The sequence below is a fragment of the Atta colombica genome, unplaced genomic scaffold, assembly GCF_001594045.1.
Source record: "Atta colombica isolate Treedump-2 unplaced genomic scaffold, Acol1.0 scaffold243, whole genome shotgun sequence".
NCBI classification, from domain to species: Eukaryota; Metazoa; Arthropoda; class Insecta; order Hymenoptera; family Formicidae; genus Atta; species Atta colombica.
In genome coordinates this window covers 618,386-631,085 of record NW_017259342.1, presented here as the reverse complement: position 1 = coordinate 631,085, position 12,700 = coordinate 618,386, and positions in this window count along the sequence as shown.

Below are 12,700 nucleotides of genomic sequence, written 5' to 3'. Positions count from 1 at the left end.
AAAGCAATGATACATAATGTAAAATAAATAAAATAAATAAAATTTTTATTTTATATACAGACTGGAAAATTGCTGAATCTAAATAGCTGTTATTTTGTAATACATGAATAAAATAAAATGAATTAAAAATACTATTCCATATAAAAAATCCGATATTTTCATTAATACGTAGTGCAAAAAAATGTATAAACTTGTAAACAAATATTATAAAAAAAAACTAAAAAACTGGGCTGCATAATTAATAGATATTCAGAAAATATCAGCATAAGCGGTCATTAAAAAAAAATTCTTTAAAGATACAATTATAATTATTAATGTTAGAATATATATTTAAAGGGATCCTAAAGACGATTAGTCATATATTAGTAAATAGCATTTATATACAGACAATTTACGTGCCATTGACACATCAATACCTCATTCTCATGCCATAAATCAAATAAATTTTCATATGATAATAACGTTTTATTTAATTAGACATCTAATACTTGTATTCATAGTCAGGCCTTATATTTAAGGCTTCCTTAAATTTATCTTCAGATACTCTACGAATTATTTCATTGGCTGCTGAGCATCTAAAGATAAATTTAAGGAAGCCTTAAGTACAAGGTCTGACTATGAATACGGACACAAGTTCAATTTTAAGAACTACACGTTGTTTCTTCGTGCAACTACTAGTCTGTAGACTATTATTTTATAAGTATAGATTGCATAGCTTTTATATGAAGCAATGTTATGATATGACAGTTCTAGAGCATCATATTGAACCAAGAAGATCTCAATTCCGAAATTTTTTGTCGTTCTTAGCACAGACACCTTTATCTCACAGACACTTATTAATGCGTATACTTTAATCTTGAAAAAGAATTTTCAATAAAAGAGAAAAAAGGTAATTGTTATGCAAAGATTATATAGTTTCGATAATACAGACGACTTTAGAACCCTCTTTGGGATTAAATCTGTTTGGAAAACAAACACAAATTAGAAAGTGTTTTCTAATGATACAGCAATTTTTATAATATTTGAAATTTTGTAATAAATTTCATTTCGATGAAACTGAATATTTCGATGAGGCTGAATTATAAATGAACTATTATAAACTTTAGTTTCTATTTCTACATCGTCTATTTCTACATCGTCTAAGGTAAGGCATATAACTTCATGTACACATATTGCGTACACAAACGAAGTGTGCTAAATTTTCGCGTTCTGCGAGACTTTATTGACTAATCGATCGCGTAACCGTGAATAGAGACACATGATTATTGGATAACATAGCTCTTAAGCAACATACAATCGATACTGGATTTAAATTTTAGTTTCTATTTCTGTGTATATGTATAAAGCGTAGCTTTATGCTTTATGAATCACGCAAAGTATTCATATACATATGTACTTGTATATTACGTATAACATAATAAATCGGAGTGTTAACTTTTCTCATGGTTTTGGAGAACTTTATTGACTAATCGATCACTATCGAATCGTAATTATCAATAGAAGCGTATAATTGTTGAATATAGCTCTTAGTACAAATGTAGTCAATGTACAATCGAGATTGAATATTATAAGCTTTCGTTTCTATTTCTACGATGCCACGTGTATACACACACACACACACACACACACACATATATATATATATATATATATATAGAATGCAGCTTTATGTTTCATGAATTGACACAAAGTATATATTGCATATTAAGCTTACAAACGAAGTGTAGCATAATATATAGGATAAGAGTTGTCGCACGCAATTTAATGTCTAATTATATTTAATTATATTTAATAACTGTTCTCTTTTCCGTACATTCTCTTTCACGCTGTTCGCTTGTCTTTTCTTTCGCTTGTCAGTTCTTTTTTCAAACTTTTTCCTCGCAGACACTTCGGCTTTTCCGGAGAAATCAAGAGTGTATCTTGTCTTGTACGCGTCTCGCTTGTCCTACTTTCAGCACTCATTAGCATGTCTTTTTACAATGTAATTTCCGCACGTGTCCGCTGGATGTCTTTCCTATCCTTTAATGTAAAGCAAAATAATAATAGTAATCAACAAGGTGTTACGCGTATCTCACAATCTGCAGATTCGTCGCGAAGACGCGCGCGCGTGCATTCTGCATCTCGCTAATCGCGGACTCCTGACAATGAACTAGATAGACGAGTTGCGTCGTGTACGCGTGTCTATGCGTGTCTAGGTTAGTAGTGACAACTTTATATCCACTTGACATATGAAATGAGATTGCCGCGACGGAGAGCGTTTCTCATTCCTTGAAGCTACGCGAGTAGCTTAACTATTCAAATATATCATGTTGAATGTCTTTTTCAATCCTATTGCAAATATATAATTATTATTTCCTTTAAAATTGCAGTTTTAACACAAAAATATCTAGAGATGTGAAAATTATCTTCCGTTTTTGTTTGAAATTTATATATAATTAAAGTAAAATTATTTTAACTGTATTTTTGTATTTTTATTTTTTAATTGAAAACACAATGTGCTGGTAGAAGATAAAATAAAAAATTTATGCAACAAGTTTTGAATTCATTAGTCTCGTATGTATTTCACCCAAAATCTCCGTATTCTTGATACGCATGAGAGACAATGAGTGCGAGCGCTGTTGCGCATCAATTATCGACATTATCCTATTTCCAATGCATGTAGCAATACGTGGCAATGATCCACATAATCCTTTCATTGAACTGTCATTCTTCTCCTCATTAATCACAGATGAGAATAGAAAAGTTTTGTAGTCGACTTCGGCCACAAAAATCGAGAATACGATTCGATATACACCATAAACATACAACGAGTACGTTTTCATAAGTTTATACGTACGCACATAAAATTTCTATCTGACATGGACCGGTTTCACCAACACCGATTACTAGATCAGCCAATTAATTTTGTCAGAATTGCCAAAGAGAGACAAGATTTTAAAATTTGTCTTAATTTCTAATCTATTCATAGGTGAGGAAAAAAATTTATAGAATAGATAATAAATTAGAGATTTTTAAATATAAATACATTTTGAGCATTTTTACAAATATATATTTTTTAACAAATTTGTTGTTAAGAAATTAAATCAGAAGCCAAAAGCTAAAAATTGACCAATCACAATTAAATGCGAGAAAGATAATTGACTATGATTGGTCAATTTCTAGCTTCTAATTTCTGATTTATTAATAATGACTGCAGAATGTATATTACTATTTTAGAATGCTTGACCATGATTGTTGATATGTTTATAATTTTACAATTATGACTGAAACTTTTTTTATCTGTGATAGCCTTTGCTTAGATTTCATTCAAATTCCGTTCATTCTTCTAAATGCGTTTTTTTTTTAATAATATTTTTTAACTTTTTACAATTCATGGATTAAATATCGAGGTAAATTTCATGATTTTTAATATGCCATGAATTGAATCATTAAAGAGCGCTTTAACACTCAGCACAAGTCTTTTATTAAATATCACCAACATTTAGAAATAAAAAGTAAAGTTCTAAAGATCGGAATGAAGTAGGAAAGCGCAATAGTGGAAAATGGAGGCGCGTGTTTTGTCTCGACTAAGAAACGAAAGAGAGTGAGAACACAAACGCGAAGCAAGAGAGTGAACGACGCTGGAGAGAGTAGGCCAATGCCAGTGTCAGAGACTCGGCTAGCCAGCCCCTCTCGGCAAACTTGAAACTTGATCATGAAAACAGAAAAACGAGCTACGCCGATTACGTTCTTGCGAAATTTATTTACAGCCCCCTTTCCTCTGCGTTGATTACACACGATTTTCAATTGATATGAGATTGAAACGGATCAATGACGGATGAGGGCCCAACATTTATGGACGTGAGAAATTTGGGTAATATTGTGTAAGATATTACTATATATACGATTACTATATATACGAAAAAATCAGAAAGAATCCCTCCTAACGGGCTGTGTGGCTTCGCGGCGAGATAGTTGCTTGCTAAAATGGACGAAGTCTCTGATCTATTCCTGGAACGTTCGACATCTTTTCTTGGCTTAGCTCTTAATCCTATTCTACAATTGCGTAATAAACGTTATTAGTAGTAGTTATAAGTGATTGTATTTGTAAAAATTCACCAATCACAGCCGAATATGAGAGAAGAATATTCTTACAATTACAACAACTTACAACTTATGTAGAAGAGACTTTACATAAGTTTCAAAAGTGGGATACACATCCACTTCTCTCATTATTCAATTCTTTCCCTTAGAATCCTGATTTTTCAAAGAAGAAATTTTTGGGTGGACAGTATGTGCCTTCTAACAAGTGACAAAGTACGACAATGATTATGTCATTTTTGTTTAACATTGGCAAATAATAAGGATGTAATAATCCATTGTGTTCTTATTGGAAGACACATATTATATATGATTTAGCGGAATATTCTGAAGGTCATAATATATATATATATTAATTAGGTTGTCCGGAAAGTTCATGCCGATGTTGAAGGAAAATTGAAACGCAGAAAATTTTAATTTAATAAATGTATACTAAATGTATACTAAAATTTAAATTTTAGTCGGCACAAACTTTCCGGACAACCCAATATATTTTTTCCCATTAGATGGCATTAAAAAACGCCACGAATTTTTTCTCACATCTAACATATATATATGTATATACATATATTGTATTTCGAACAATTTTAGTTGATTGAGCCAGACACAATAATATCTATTCAACCTATCGTTGACGTTATCGTAACGATAACGTCAAAATGTTAAAATGAATTGTGATATTGATTGAAAAGTGATTCTTAATAACTAATAACTTTATAATAAATTCACAATTTTTCAATAATGTTTATTATAAGGAAAACATTTTTTTTGTATTTAAGGCGGTAAGATAAGTTCGAATCTGTCATCAGAAAAATTTCATTATGTTGAATTTTCCATAACAATCCCGCATTAGAGTAAGATTTGATTTATGCATTTTCGTCATACGTCATAAATTTTTCAAGCCTGTTGATTGGTTATAAAATTAAGAAATCCGAGGACCTCTCTGTCTTGCACGCATTTGTCATACGACAAAAACGCACAAATGAAATAATATCCTCAGGAGCAAGTCTGCTGACATGTTTATGCTAACAGATTAATGACAGAAACTAAGCACTGGAAAAATATGTGATAATCTAATGGTAGAAATCGAGTAGGAATTGCTATACAAAATCCTCCAAAATGCTGACAAAGCAAGTCAGCAAATTTTGTCCTATAATATTTCTATAGCGACAGTGAACATAGGACCGATTTCGCTAACGCCAATTATTTTTTTATCAACTTACTAAATTAAAAAAATTGTTTACTTCTAAACTGAAAACTGAAACTTAACATTTCTATAATGGCTTATTATAAAGCATACCTAAGACTGCATTTTTGATTGTAATGATTTGTTTACGTCTTTACAATTATGATTAAAATTTTTTTTAATTAAGGATACATCGGAAAAACTGTAGCTTAAAATTTGCTGCTTTGTAGCTTCATTGATATCAATCTCATTAATAAACCACATATCTCGCTCTTCTATCAGTATGATGTTGAAAGAACACACTAACAGCACATTACAGGATACTAGTAATAGTAAATAGATTGGCGCATAAATCAACCGAAAGAGAGAAAGAGAAAGATGTGGTGTTGTGTATGACGATTTGTCCAGCTCGACCTGGTTTTCAAGAAAAGTCGTTCGTTTCTTGCTACGTTTAAGATCGAAGAAGAGACCGCTGTTACGAATGGCAGGATGCTCTTTCCGATTCTGAACGGTGGAAAGCATCTCTCCTCTCCCTTCTTCCGACCATCTTCCTCGGTCGCCTCTCGCTCTCCTGGCTCTTCCCCTCGTTCTGTTATGAAAGTGCCGCAAGTGGAGCGCGCCGCCTGTGCGACAACAAAGCTATACTTTTATTTATAACTGGCCGACTTACGTCGCGAGTTAGTTTATTCCTGCCGATAGACGAGAGAACGGGACATTAGATCGGGCAGACGGTACGGCTGCTCGATCATTAGGATCATCGCGCGAGAGAGTGGAAAAATAGAAGCGAACCGGGAGAGTGCGAGCGATGCACGCAAGAAAAATCTCGACGGGCAAAATTCTCTTGTGGCGAGAGAGCTACACTGATCGGAAGAACTGGAAACGAATGAACGGCGCTTCCACTGACAGAAGAATTCGTTTTCCTTTTGTGGACGCGCCGACCCGCGAGAGAAACACAACGAGTACGCGGGAAAGACCGAGCGAGAGTACTATCTCAACGGACTTTCCAATAAAAGTTTAATAATTTGTTGCAAAATGATGAATTCGGACTCGATCGGTCGTCGAGTTTCTCTGTATTGCACCGAATAAATTGCAAATGCTACACATTATTAATTAACAATAAATCAGTTGATCGCTCGCTGATTAGGCTCATCCCGAGCGATTTACTGCTCAATATACTATTAAGGCTTGGATGGCCAATAAAGAAGAATATCATATCATATGTGATAAATTTTTTAAATAATAAATCAATTAACAACCAAACATTGTATTATTCATTCAAGTGTCTTTTCTAAAAGCGCTAAGTTTTGAAATTCTCCAACAATTTCCTGTTTCCTTTTCGACACTGATTTCTTCAGAAGTACCTGAAGTATATCGGAAGTGTTATTAGTGTCTGCTCTTTTTTTGTCATAGAAATTAGAGTTACAAAAAAGATTTTTTGGAAAGGATTCACCTTGATATTGTGAGAAAATGACTACGATCAAAATTGCGGTATTATAAATGCTGATCAAAAGTTCCCGGGTCATAACAATCTGAATCGAAAATGGATATATTATGTTGTAACGTCATTCGAAAATTGGTATTTTGAGTTCAATCAGAAAAAGCATTTTATACTATACTACAATTATTCTTTTAACTGTTTAGGCAATCATATTAAGCCACGATACATATGCATAATCATCTCCATTACAGCACACATCCCAGAAATCTTCCTGGGAATGTTCTCAGGACATCCCTTGGAAGTTTGTGCTATATTTTTTATTAATAGGTTTATGTTGAGTAAGCGGTGAAGATAATGAATATTAACATTCTTAATTTTTCTGCTTACTAATAAACTTTTGAAAAGTACTGTGATCAATGGTTACTGAGATCACTTAAACTTTTTTTCAATTTCTTTATCCCTCACTACTGAAAAACATGAGAATGTTTTGATTTATGCCCATTTTCATCAACGTAAATTAACTTTAATCTCGGTTCAACTTATTCTTCGTCTTTTTCTAATCTTTAGAATTAGATTAAAGTTGAACCGAGATTAAAATTAATCTATGTTGGTGGAAATGGGTATTATGTATATATAATTATCGTTGATATAAATAAATGATATACACCTTGTATCTAAATTAACATGTTTAAATTCAAAAAATATTCTACAAAATAATAATGTACAAGTATCAACTTGTAAGGATCTAAATAATACACTTACTGCTAGATACTGTATCATAGATATTTTATTATGTCTACAACACGTCTATGTCTATGTTACAACACTGAATATCATAAGGAATTTCTTGTGATATCAATCAAATCCATCTTATATGTTAGGAATTCCTTATGATATTAGCGATGACATCCGTAAACAATATGAGTATGATCTCAGTAATCATCTTAAATCGTCATTGTTTATGAATATCACAAAGAATATTCTTTATCTTCACTAATTTTATCATACGTGGAATGAGATACGGATATACCCCATCAATTACAAACATTATTTCTAAACGAATCATGTTTCATTATAATAATTGATTTTAGAGAATATTTGTTTAAGTAATTTTTTATAAATATTTTAAGGCTAAAAGAGTCTGTGCAATTAAAACGTACAGGATTGTTACCATCTTCGTAAATAAAGATTATTACATTTATAAATTAATCGATATTCTAAATTTGTTTGTTAGTTTCATTTGTTTATTGCTTCTAAATTGATAAATAAAATGGTAAATTGTCTCTGAAGAACAGTTTGGTAGGAATAAAATGTACAGTTTAAATATAATTTCTTTAATTTATTGATACATATAAGTATCGGATAAAGTTAATCCAGCAAAAAACTAAATCAATTTTTTTTTAATTTTGATTCACAATTCGTCGTTATTCGAAACTTCGAAACAGTCGCGATACTCGGGATGATTCGCAAAAACGTCATCTCGAAAGTCCACGAGATGATTGCAGAGAGAAAAGCGGTGGAATCGAAAGGAAGATCGGTAGGAGCTAACTAGTGCAACGTATTAACCGGCGTACTTATTAGGGAATTGCACTTTCTTTCACGGTTGGCGCGCTGAGGACGGCCGAAGGTGAAGAACGAGGAAACCGACCTCCGGTGCAACGACCCGCCGCGAAGTGTGTCGGTTGTGGGCGCACGCAATCGTCGCAACGATTTTGAAAAATGACCGTCCCACTTCTGCAAGGGAGTACTTTCACGGTCGCTAACCCCGCGACTGAGAGAATCGTGCTGATCTCGCTACCCGCGCTTGTGCGCCATAAAACTGACCGGGTTCACGGACACTCTAACGGAAAGACCACTCTTGCTGCTTACCGTAAATCGTCGAGTTTAAATCTCGCTGAACGACGCATTAGCGATAGAAAAAAGCAGCGGTCTGAGGAAGTTCATGCGATCGTAGATCAATTGGCAAAATTGATTGAATCTGATTGCATTTGCATATCGAAGAATGAAGTTGTCGAAATCGACAATAAATAAAAAAAGTTTTTTTTACTAATATTTATCGATTATAACGATAATTCAATTATTGATCTAATTTGTCGACATAGATTTTAAGAAACCACTCGTATAATTCGTCAAAATTACGAAGCAAAGAAAAAAAATCAAATTAGGTAGAAGTATGTCTATTAGAGATAATTTAAATTATTAATTATATATAATTATAATTTGAGCAATATTAATTTGAGGTAAAGACGCAATAATAATATGCAATCAATATATAAAATATAAGATTGAACACAAATAAACAAAAGATCATATTCGGTCAAAAAAGATCTTGATGTCTAATACTTTTTATATGATTTTTACAATTTTCAATTCAACTGTGCAATTTAATTTGTGATATTATGTATTCCAATTTCGATTTAGAATTGTATTTCATGACAGACAAATAATTAGCACGCAATTTGTTTGTTTACATAAAATTATTATTGGACATCGATTTTGATCGAATATAATCTTCACATATTTGTGTTGAACGCGAGGGGTTACTTACTGACGAAAAATGATTTCCTTGGTGATTTTATAAGTAGCCTCTCGGTTAAACATTTGATTTTCGACAATCTCATTTGATTCTCATTTATTGTTTATTAGTAATTCAGTTGAGTGAAATTATACGTAAATAAATATACGTAAATATTCTCTTACCTAGAAAAACAAAATAAAAAAATTGTTAGGAAAAAACAAATTCAATAAATTATATTAATAAGATAGAAGATAATAAGATAGAATTATATAACCATTTGCAAAAATAAAATATAATTATTCTCAAAATATAATCTACCTGTGCCTTGATTGTCAAAATCACGAACATGAGTCTGATGGAAATTTTCATATTTCCTCAACATACTTTCTTCTTTTTCTCTCGGCGATTTAGCTGAACGAGCGCGCACGCCGATTTTTCGTCCTGAGTTGTATCGGATTTCCCTCAGTTTCTCAACTTTTATCCTCGTACGGATCGCGGCGATCCACGGGGCCCACTTTTCACCATGAATTCTCACGATATCGTGCTCGGAAAGTAGCGAAAACGTGTTTGAGAATTTCTTTCCTTCCCCCCTCCCCCGCAGCACCTCTTGACACTCTGGGAGGATCACCAGCCAGCTCGCTTTTGTACAGTCTGCCATGCACGAAGAATAAAACTGTCATCTCGAAAGTTGGCCTACTATCTCCCTGATCGCAATAATAGCCCCCGCAACAGTGTCTTCCTTCTCTCCTCGGAATGACGCGATAGTCTCTAATGCTCCTTGGAAAAATAAAATTGCTGCGGATCTTCGTAACCACATTTACTTTTCTTCCATAAATATGGAAAGAAAAATGAAAATTGTGAAGAGAGATACCAACTAAACGACTTGAAAAAATAACTGATATAATGTAATAACTGATAATCAATATAAAATAAAGAATAACATGACTTTTTTAAAGACATCTGTCAAGTGTACTTATTATATCATAATTATGCATTCAAAAAAAATATTCTGCTGTTTAGCGGTTCCGTGTTAGATTGTTTCGAAACATTACCGGGGTGCCTCCATGTATTATCTTATCCTTGTTTAACATATAACATATGTTGTGACACAATTTTAAGTGAAATTAGTTTGATGTAGAGAAGCTTTTCCTTCTATTTTTGCGAATTCAAAAAAAAATTTCTTTTTTTTTTCAATTTTGCATCTTATGCAATAAAAATATGAAATCATGATTTTATCACAACCTACAATTTTTAGTTTATAAGTCTTTAAAAAGTCTTAAAAATTATTAAATTAATCAAAGTGTTTAAGACAATTTTTTGAAAAAAAATTAAATGTGTCATACTTTCAAAAATTGATGATTTTTTACTTCAAACTAAAAAAAATTAAACAGAATTTTTGAAAATTTTTAATTTTTTTTTTTAAATAGAGAAAAAACAAATAATTTAAAAAAAAACGTTTCATTTGGATTATTTTCGCAAAGTTATAGGCATTTAAAAATTGGAACTGCGAAAAAAATTCATATCTCACGATTATTAGCGTCTTCCATTGGGAAAACTGATGCAACACTGGTGCATACTGAATGAAATTGTGTTCCATTGTGAAAACTAGGTTCAGTGTTTAATGTTTCATTGATAAAACTGCAAAAAACTTACACTGAGTTCAACTTTTGTTCCACTGTCTTCGAAGTCAGTGGAGTCCAGAATTGCAAGCAAATTGAAATTGAGGTTATATTTGTGTTTTATAATATTATGTTATTCAAAGCATTTGTAGTGAGACTTTGACCACAGTTTAAGATTAATGCCCGTATTCATAGACTATGGTCAGTCTTACTACAAATGCTTTGACGCACCAACTTTGATGGATCAATTAGAAAAAAGAATTTTACAAATTGACCAGTTAAAAAACGCTTCAAAATGTTTACAGTATCGCATTGATCGTACATAGTCAGACCTTGTACTTAAGATTTCCTTAAATTTATTTTTAGATGCTCAGCAGCCAATGAAATAATTCGTAGAATGTCTAAAGATAAATTTAAGGAAGATATAAGACTTTACATATAAGGCCTGACTATGAATAAAACTTCCGACTACTCCGACTCATTGTAGACATTGTTGTCAACATAAAGATTAGCTATATGTATTAAGGATCTCATATTTAGTGCCGAATAACTAACCTATATAATTAATAAATGTATACTAAAATTTAAATCTTCTGCGTTTCAATTTTCCTTCAAAATCGGCACGAACTTTCCGGACAACCCAATAATTACCAGTGAATTATATACTTGGCACCGATATCATTACCCTGATTTAGATTTAGAGAGTACATATATAAATTATTTATTTTAATTAATAAATTAATCGCTTTTATGTATATTTTATATATTATAACATGGAAATTACCAAATTCATTCTGAGTTGATCTCGGAGCCGCCCAACGTTGTTTCTATTCGCAATCGATGAACGGATGCAAATGCGTGTAATTTGTGCCATGTAATACCTACCGCAATTCTGAACAAGCACAACCTCGGCACGCTTCACATAGGGCGCTTTTGCGTGATTTGCAATGGCAGTATCAATAATAGATACGTTCGACAATATAAATCTGAGATGCGAGGTTGATCACGTGAGAGGTCGATTCTATATCTTCAAAGTGAAAACTACAAAAGTGAGCAAATTTACTAGGTGTTGACTAATTAAATTATCAGCATTCTAGTAAATTTGCTCACTTTTAATTTTCACCTTGTTTCAAGACTCGATTCCATGATCTTCGGGATGCGATCGAGTTGCCGCTACGAATGCTTCGAAGCATTTTTTGATTGGTTAATTAGTAAAATTCTTCTTTCAATTGGTTAATCAAATGCTTCAAAGCATATGTAGTGGCAACTTGACCACACCCCGAGAGTGCCAAGAATTAATTCCGAATACTACAGAGTTGTAAACTGTCTTTTAAGATTAGATTATAAAATGATATTGTTTATTTTTATGAATAAATAAAATATTTCCTATTAATTGAAAATTTTTTTCGCTTTAGAAACTGATAATAGTCTTATATATTAAAAATAGATTATACATGAATGTAGTAGACTCATATGCAAGGTGTGTTTTCTTAAAAGAAAATACTACATTGCAAAATAAATTTCAGCAATTTATAAATTATATCAATTGATTTATATTCGTTAGAGTCTTTAATACATTAATACAGTTATTGATTTTATTTCATTCTATATATGTGCAATATGAATTTTGATCTAAAAATTAACTAGTAAATTCTTTGTTTTCAAATACATCAACTTCAAATTTATAAAGAGGAAAAAATTAAAAACTTACTTTTCTTGCTAAATATTATACATAATGTACTCCATCAATTTCTATTTGATAGTATTTGTTTGAACGTTTGTAGACTCAGACATTATAACAGTTCAACTTCACTATTTGTAAAATAGAAGTATTAAAATAGATGAATGTACATTATATA